The sequence below is a fragment of the Hyaena hyaena genome, unplaced genomic scaffold (assembly GCF_003009895.1).
Source record: "Hyaena hyaena isolate Hyena2069 unplaced genomic scaffold, ASM300989v1 scaffold_1125, whole genome shotgun sequence".
Taxonomy (NCBI): Eukaryota; Metazoa; Chordata; class Mammalia; order Carnivora; family Hyaenidae; genus Hyaena; species Hyaena hyaena.
Genome location: NW_024081759.1, coordinates 345,446 through 354,794, shown reverse-complemented (window position 1 = coordinate 354,794; position 9,349 = coordinate 345,446). Strand labels below are relative to the sequence as shown.

The window sequence follows — 9,349 nt, the reverse complement described above, 5'->3', positions numbered from 1 at the left end:
ATACTCTTTATTTATGAGTTTCATTTTACATCGTGATTATGGTCAGAAAAGTGACAATGTAAGAACATAACATCTGTAATCTATATTATTCTTCAATACTGACATCCTTAGTCATTTTTTCCCAGTTTACAAGTCAAAACACGATTTTCTTTCTGTGAAGATAGAAGTTTCAACTGTTGTATAACTACCACACTGTCTATAGTTGTTTTTTTTTTTTTCATTTTATCTCTTTAGTTTTTGAATGGGTGACTCATTTCTTTGTACAGCACTTAGAAAAAGACTGAAAATCATGAAAAAGGGTTGAATAAGAAAATAATAACTAATGATGCTGTTTGCCCATGTTTAAAATAGATTAACCTTCTGTTATGGATGATATAAAGAAACATTTAAACAGAAAAAAGATACATTAAGAATGATTTTATTTAATAACATTTATTTAAGCACTTATAATTTGTGTACTCATTTAACACATATCATATATTTGTAAAATAGAGTGATGGATTATACAAAAATGCGTGGTTTTTATTATTTTAGAAGCAATAAAGTGAATCATTTAATATTTAACCATTCAACCAGGATTTTACCACTACAAAGACAAATTTTCTTATCCCTGAGTAAGTCGATTTTTGTGTTTAGCTTTCTTCTTTTTTTTCTATGTAAAGATAAGGTTATCTTTTTTGCAGTAAGGAAATAATTTTATGATCATTAATAAAATTACTGATGCCAATAGCTATCTTCTTGCCAAATATATGGTTTTATACTAAAAGGGTGAATTTGTCCACAATAGCAGCCCAAGCAAAAGTATTATTAGTATAGAAAATGATCATTCCTCATCATTATGAGGATCTGGAGAACAAGGAGTATTTGAGGAGTTGGAGTTTGAAGGCAGACTACATACTTTCCAATGTGGCTGCACTCTGTGCTAACATTGTGCCCTTAGCAAACAGCTTTATTTTAATCAGCCACTTTCTTCGATTAATAAATGGGGAGGTTATCATAATGAAACTCCACTGGATGGTCGTAAACATTAAGGAAGAAAATAAACACTTAAGGCTGTGCCTAATATATAGTGTTATACAAGTGTTGGTTACTTTCAAGTATATCTGAGACCTGAAGAATTTTGTTAATCGGAGCAAAGGGGGCAATCATTTTGCAGTATGTAAGTGTATCAAATCATCACCTTAAGCTTATATGTAGCTGTATGTCAGTTATAACTCAGTAAAACTGGGGACAGCACACAAGAAATAAGTATTGTCTAGATATTAAAATGCAGATGAGTGACATTTTAGTTGTAATGATGTCTTTTACTTATATTAATAGTTTTAGTATTAGTTATTCATTCCTCAAGTCCCCTCCAACTGCATTTTATTGTTTAAGGAAGTATTAATCACTTCAATTAATCTATAATTGATTTTCTTATAAAGAAGGGGGCCAAAATGATAGAGCAGAAAAAAGAAATGAGATTAAGGAGATCTAATTTAAGTGTAAATCAAAAGATAATTTCTTCATCTTATGATATACCCTGCAATTTTTGATCTTCCATAACTGTAGTGTGGGGATCTATATTATTTTTTTAAACTTTTTGGTATTTTTCTCTGTCATTTTTGTTGGAGAATAAGAGGAGATTTTCTTCTTTAGTTTTTCAGAATGGTTTTCTAACTAAATAAATACAACAATATGCTTCAAAGTATATTTCATGGAATATTAATCTAAGAGAAAAGTCCTGAAAAGTAGATCCCGTGATCAAACAGCAAATAACTCGATAAAGGGTTTGAGAAATTATGAGATAAAAACATTAGCTTAATGTTGTTTTACTAATCATATCCCTATTTTCTAAATAATAAATCTGCTCTGCACAACACTTTTTAAAGATGTGTGGACCAATGTTCCATGGAACACTCTTTATTAAATATTTCTATATAATCTTAAAATGAAAATGTACGATCTCACCCTAATAAACAAAGAGCTAAGCAGAAAGTCATTTAGTTCAGATTCACAGGTTATGAGGTAAGCATTTGATCTGCAAATAATACATTTCATTATTCTTTTATTTTGCAACATTAAGCTCTAATCTCTTTGTTTTTCATATTATCTGACTCCTAAATAACTCAGTTGAATTTGTATTTAGTGTAACAGCTGGTAAAAGCATCAACCAAGACTCTGCTTCTAATTAGTCAAGGGGGATGTGCAAACTAATTAAAGAAACATGATCAAGGAAAGCAAAGATTTGCTATAGACAGACTACTCCTCATTTCCACTTTCAAACAAATCATTCTTCATGCTTTCCTCAAAGCCACTGGTCACTTTCTTGGGTATTTCTGTTTACTTTACAAACCGTTAGCTCTCTTACTTACCTCTCTACCAAACTTATTCAATGAAAATATCAACAGACTAAGACTTTCTGACTTTCTACCATTTCTGTCATCTATATGTTTCAAATTTAGTGTTTCTGCAAAGGATGGGGATTTGTTGACAACATTGGGTTATTGCCAGTGTCTGGAATACTCACTAAATATGAGGATTAAATTAATCCATTGGTGATTATTTTATCTTTTCTTCTCATACAATCTAAGAATTATCCAGATGACTGTAAAAAATCAGGCCTCTTGATCTCTGGATCCCATACCACCCAATCTACTCAAGAGCATTTATTATTATAATTATTCTGTTGTTTACTGTTACTGGTTTTGCTTCTGCTGGATCATTTCCATCAGTATGCAGATATCATTTGTTTTGGTTTAAACGGATTAATTTCTAGTGTCCTTTTTACTATTTTTACAGTTCCCTATTTGTTCATACCAATCCCCTCCCCTAAAGAGTAATTGATGTATGATATCTCCCTTATTTCCTCTTCAATTTGTGCCTTTTGGTCACTCATTCTCGTGACCCGCAAAAATAATTCTCAGATTCACCAAAACCTCAACCTTGGCAAATGCAGTATTCATTTATATTCCTTAAAATTGCCTGAACTCTCAATAATATTTAGCTTGGTGGATATTTCTTCTCTAATTGAAAATCTTATTTTTCTTGTTCCAAGTTTCTGTGAAAATTTAATTTTTTTCCTGTCTTTTCTTAGTCTCTTTCTTGTACTATACTTAGAAAGTGGAAAACTACACAGGGTTCAGTATTAGATGTTCTTTCTAGCCAATCAAATGTTTTACTTTGGCAATCAGAAAAATCTCATAAATCTGCTGCCATATGTATCTTAATGGGTCTCAAGTCTAAATTTTCATCTCTGATCTAGCCCTGGGCTCCAAACGCATATGAAACTATCTACTTAGCATCTTTATTTGGAAGACTAACTGGCATCTCAAATGCAGTTCAGAAGAAATGTACCTCTCAGTTTCTGCTGTAATCTGCTCCTTCTCTAGTGCAATAAATGATAACACCATTAGTTTAGTTCACCAAAGTTTTTTAACAACACAACATAGAAGATACTGTTTATTTATCTCTTTTCCCCATACTTGAAGCCAAACTAGAAGCAATTTCTTTTGGTTCAAATTCAAAAAATAGTTTTCCAATTATAATCACATTTGCTGCCTTCATTTTACAACTTATTTTAAGCCACTGTCATCTTTTGAATAGATGTGTGTATATACATACACACATGAATTTGTGTGTATATGTATATACAATAGTATATATAATAGTATGTATATATATATATATATAACAGTGTATAGTATATATAATATATAATTTATATAATAACCCATATCATAAGAATGTCTTGCTTATTAATGTTTGATGGCCTTCATTTCAAGCAAAAACAAATCAAAATTTCCATCATGGCCTATTAGGACGTTTTACAAGCTAACTTCTTCCCAACTCGCTGGCTTTATCCCCAGTCACGTTTCCCTTATCTCTCAAGGACCTAATGCAATATCTTGACTTTTGGTTTACTTGCTTGGTTTTGTTTGTTTGTTTTTTGTTTTGTTTGTTCTTTTAATATATCAGTTTTGAGCACGGTTTTTCAGGGCTTTTTATTTGTTTACTGTTTCTTCTGATTCTTATGTAGTTCTTCTGTTTATTATTAGTATTCACAGATGGTTCAGCTATCATATCTTCAGAGATTCCATTCCTCCTAGTACAGATTTTTCTCTATCTTATTATTATCTTAGTATTTGTAAAATTTGCATCATACTACATCACTATCTTTGTCATATCTTTGAGTCTTTATTACAGTTATATATTTGTTTTTTCTCTCTCCGTTTCATTAACATATAAAATATCTGCCACAATTTAGGTGTTCAGTAATATATATTTAATACATTCTGACATGTACCAGTAATAAATTGCTGAGCAAGAAAATAGCAGTACCAACCATTAAAGAGTTTACAATCTAGCAGAAGAAAAAGACAATTAAATATGCAATTCAATTAAGGGTTTCAAATTTATCATAAAAGGAGTATTGTGATAGTAGAGCATATGGGAACACAATGTAAATCATAGGTTCAGGAAGGTTTTATCCAACGTAATTGTGGTGGAAGGCAAGGTATCTCACAAAACTGTCTCATATTGAGAGCATAGTGTATGTTCAAAAAATCCACTTGGCAAAAAGATAGAAAATTTTCCAAGACAGTAAAACTTCATGTGGATACACAATAGCATGATGTGGCTGAAGCTGAAGCTCTTTAAGGAAGGCTGTTCCAACCAAGTTTAAAATTAGCTATAGGTAGAAATAACTTCAAACATGGGTGCATCATAATGACATTTATATTGTAGACTAATCATTCTGATTGACAATTGAAAATTTATTTTGAGTGAAGCAGGTTATTAAATAGAGACAACTAAGGGACTTGTAGTGGATACATTAGACAATGACTCCCATTAACATGAACTCTATTTTTGTTGTACTTTAAGTTAAAAAACAGATTTTATTATATATATATATGATAAAATATACTAGTTTTTCTTTAGATTATGAGATTTCATAGTTTTTAAGGTAGTTAAATATATATTTGTTCCACTATTTTAAATTGCTGCATAATATTTCATACAATGAATGGCTGCATTTTTCATATTATTATTATGGTAAGAATACTTGAGATCTACCCTTTTAACAAAACAATGTGATGCTTTCATATATAAGAAAGAACAAAAAGGTAAGAACAATTAAGAATAACACAATTTAGGAATCCACAGAATTTAAAGGTCACTCTAAATGTCTCTGAATAAAAGTCCTAGAAATAATAATACTGGTGCTTTAATCTTCTAATGCAACATTTTCAGATGTGTGTGTGTCTGTGTCTGTAGAAAATTGTCATTACTATTTAATGAAAGATCCATTTAATCAGTTATTCCTAAGTATACATTATGTATACATATTGAGAATATTTATATTTAAGAAATTCCTTGGAAATTTATTCAACAAAATTTTGAAGTGCTCCTGCAAAAGCACATTTCAAAATAGGTCATCAGAGCACTCTTTAAAAAGTAGAACTAGAGAATATTCCTAACCCATTCATGTAAATTCTTTAGATGATAAATTATGGGTCTAGATCGCATAGAATGAATGAATAAAAATAGAATAGAATAGAATGAATGAAAGGTAAGAAATAATACCTTACCTTTAAGCAAGGCACTAGTATGCAAATCTATTACTAAAGAAAGAAAAGGTTAGACACCTGGATCTTATTCAAAAGTAAAAGTTTTCTGTAGAAAATAGAACAAAGGAAATGTCCATAACAAAATTGAGGACAGACTAATTTTAAGGTTAATTTTGTAGATAGTCTCAAGTAGTAATTCGAGTTGTGATTTAATCACACAATACTCAAGAAATCTGTTGAGTAGATCACACATGTTTTAACTCTAAAATCAAATTTTAAAGCAATTAATAAAACATTGATTTATTACCATAACAGTTATTATCTTTTTAATTTACCCATATATTTCTAACTTCTACCGTCAATTGTTTAAGAAATCCTTCAGTCTTGAATGTGATGTGAATTTTTATTTAGTTTCATATTCATATTTCAATCTGAATTAATTTTTTCTTACAATAATTTTTGAAATTTAATTTTATATATATTCACATAGGCTCATGCTTACCCTTAATTGACTTTACAGTGGCTTCTTCTGAATTACATATCCAGGATTCTAAATAAAATGTTAAAATACTTTTATATTTTTCTACTCTCCTTTGAGAAATCTTATATGAATTAGTAGAATTAAACTATTTATTTATCTTTGTCATTTTTCAACATGATTATTTCAAAGCAGTACAGTCCTAGAATTAAAACTGAATGTCCAGTACAAAGTACAGTATCATTGACAAACAAGCATTTGCCAGATGTTTTCTGGGAATATACCAGGTATGACTTTCATTAATGTGGTACTTAACTTAATAGTTTTGAGAATTCTAACTCTGGTTCTTTGGAGTCTCAAAAGAAAAAAAAATATGCTATCTTTTCTCAGGTTCATTGAATTATTCTTTTTTTAATTACAACAGAAATCACTAATTCAAAATCCTTTACAAATTATGAGACAATGTTAGTCTGAAAACTTTTTCAGTGTACAATAAGGTGTAGAGAACAAATACTCTTAGATTCACTGAGTCTGATTAGCCTGACTATTGTCTTTCTTTTCTTCGACAAATTTACTGTCTGTAAATACTTCTTTCTCAAGATTGTTTTGGCTATTTGGGGTCTTTTGTGGCTCCATACAAATTTTAAAATTATTTCTTCTAGTTTGGTGAAAAATACCAAAGGGATACATGAACCAATAAAAAAGCTCCCAAAGGCCAATTCTAAACAATCTGAGTGATTAAGTTAGGTGGTACTGGATTATAACTCAAAATATAAAATAAGTCCTCACTTTGACAGTAGATATACTACAATTGGAATAATACAGAGAAGATTAGCATGGCCCCTGCACAAGGATGACACCCAATTGTGAAGTATTGCACATTAAAAATATATATTCACAAAAATATAAAATATAAATAGGATGTGTGCATATATAATATATATACATATATAAAATATATATACATATATATTACTGAATTCATAGTCACATAAATGATTGAGTAAATAAATAATTTGGGAAGAATGGATAAATCTGTGAAAAATGCTATTGGTATTTTGGTAGGAATTTCATTAAATTTGTAGAATGCTTTGGGTAATATGGACATTTTTCTTGCTTTTTAAGGTTCCCCTTTACTGCTATATACTTCCTTCTTAAGAATGTTTTTGCTGCATCCCAAAGATTTTGACCTGTGGTGTTTCCATTTTCATTTGTCTCACCACATTTTTTAATTTCCTCTTTCCTTTCTTGATTGACTCATTGCTTGGTAGCATGTTATTTAACCTCCACATATTTGTGTTCTTTCCTTTTTTTTTTTTTTTTCTTATTTCTGGTTAATTTCTAATTTAATAGTGTTGTGGTCAGAAAAGATTCATGGTATGACTTCAGCCTTTTTGAATTTCTTGACACTTGTTTTTTGACATAATATGCAATCAATTCTGGAGAATGTTCCATGTGCATTTGAAAAGAATGGGCATTCTGCTGGTTAACAATAGAATGTTCTAAATATAACCATTAGATCCATCTGGTCCAATGTGTCATTCAAAGCCACTGTTACCTTGTTGATTTTTTGTTTGGCTGATCTATCCATTGATGTAACTAGGGTGTTAAAGTCTCCTACTATTATTATATTACTATGACCTACTTCCTTTATGTTTGCTGTTAGCTGCTTCATTTGGGTGATTCCATTTTGGGTGTATAAATGTTTTAATTGTTATATTCTCTTGTTGGATTATTCCCTTTATTATATAGTGTCCTTCATCTCTTGTTACAGTCTTTGTTTTAAAGACTATTTTATCCAATATTAATATTGCTACTTGTTTTTTTTTTTCACTTCTATTTGAATGATAAATGCCTTTCCATGATGTTATTTTCAATCTGCATATGTCTTTAAGTCTTAAATAAGTCCCTTGTAGACAGCATATAGATATTCCTTTTTAAAACAATCTTTCAGGTGGGCCTGAGAGGCACAGTAGGTTAAGCGTCCAATTTCGGTTCAGATCATGATCTCGCGGTCTGTGAGTTTGAGCCCCACGTCAGGCTCTGTGCTCACAGTTTGGAGCCTGGAGCCTGATTCAAATTCTGTCTCTCTCTGCACCTCCCCTGCTCACGTTCTGTGTCTCTCTCTCAAAACTAAATAAACTTAAAAAAAAATCCCTCACCCTGTTTCTTTTTTAAAGGTTTTATTTGGGAGCAGGGGAGAGAAGAAGGTCAAAGAAAGAAGAGAGAGAGAGAATCCCAAGCAGGCTCTGTGCTGTCAGTGTGGAGCCAGACCTAGGGCTCTATCTCATGAACTGTGAGATCATGACCTGAGCAAAAACTAAGAGTCAGACATTTAACCAACTGAGCCACCCAGGCACACCTATCCTGTTTCTTTTGATTGGAGCTTTTAGTCCACCTATATTCAAAGTAATTATTGATAGGTCTGCATTTATTGCCATTTTGTTACTTGTTTCATGATTGTTTTTGTAGTTTTCCTCTGTTCCTTTCTTCTTTTGCTCTCTTCTCTAATGATAAGTTGGCTTCTTTAGTGATATATTCCTTTCTCTTTATTTTTTGTATATCTACTACTGGTTTCTGATTTGTGGTTACCATTAGGTTTATATATAACATGTTGTGCATAGCACAGTCTATAGTAAGTTAATACTCAGTTAAGTTTGAATACATTCTTTATTTGCCCCCTCCCCATGTTTTAAGTATGTGATGTCACACTTTACATTATTTTATTTTGTGAATCCCTTGATTGATTTTTATAAGTGTAGTTAATTTTATTGCTTTTGTTCTTCATACCTTTCTAACTCCTAGTTATGGTCTTTCCTTTACACTCAAAGAGTTCCCTTTAACATTTCCTGTAGGACTGGTTAGGTGGTCATTAATTTATTTAACTTTTATTTGCCTGGAAAATTCTTCATTTCATCTATTCTGAATAGTAGGTTTGCTCTATAGACTATTCATGGTGGCAGGGTTTTTTCTTTCAGCCCTTTGCATAGAGCATGTTATCCCCTTGTGACCTGCAAGGTTTCTGTGGAAAAATCAGCTAATAGCCTTATGGGGTTTCCTTTAAATGTAACTTTTCTTTTCACTTGCTCTTTTTTAAATTCTGTCTTTATCAGTACCTTTTCCCCTCTAATTAGTATGTATGTTGGTGCAGACCTCCTTGAGCTGATTTTGTTGAGAACTCTCTGTGCCTTCTGGGTCTAGATTTCGGTTTCCTTCCCAAGATTCAAGAAGTTTTCAGCTATTATATATTCAAACATATTTTCTGTCCCCTTTTTTTCTTCTCCTTCTGGGATCCTTTATAATGCAGATACTATCGCCCTTG

General features: G+C 31.1%; 1 pseudogene; it reads left to right on the top strand.

Moving 5' to 3' along the window:
• The first annotated feature begins 6,812 nt into the window (after nt 1-6,812).
• Nucleotides 6,813-6,913, top strand: LOC120224204 (annotated as a pseudogene).
• Nucleotides 6,914-9,349: the final 2,436 nt, after the last annotated feature.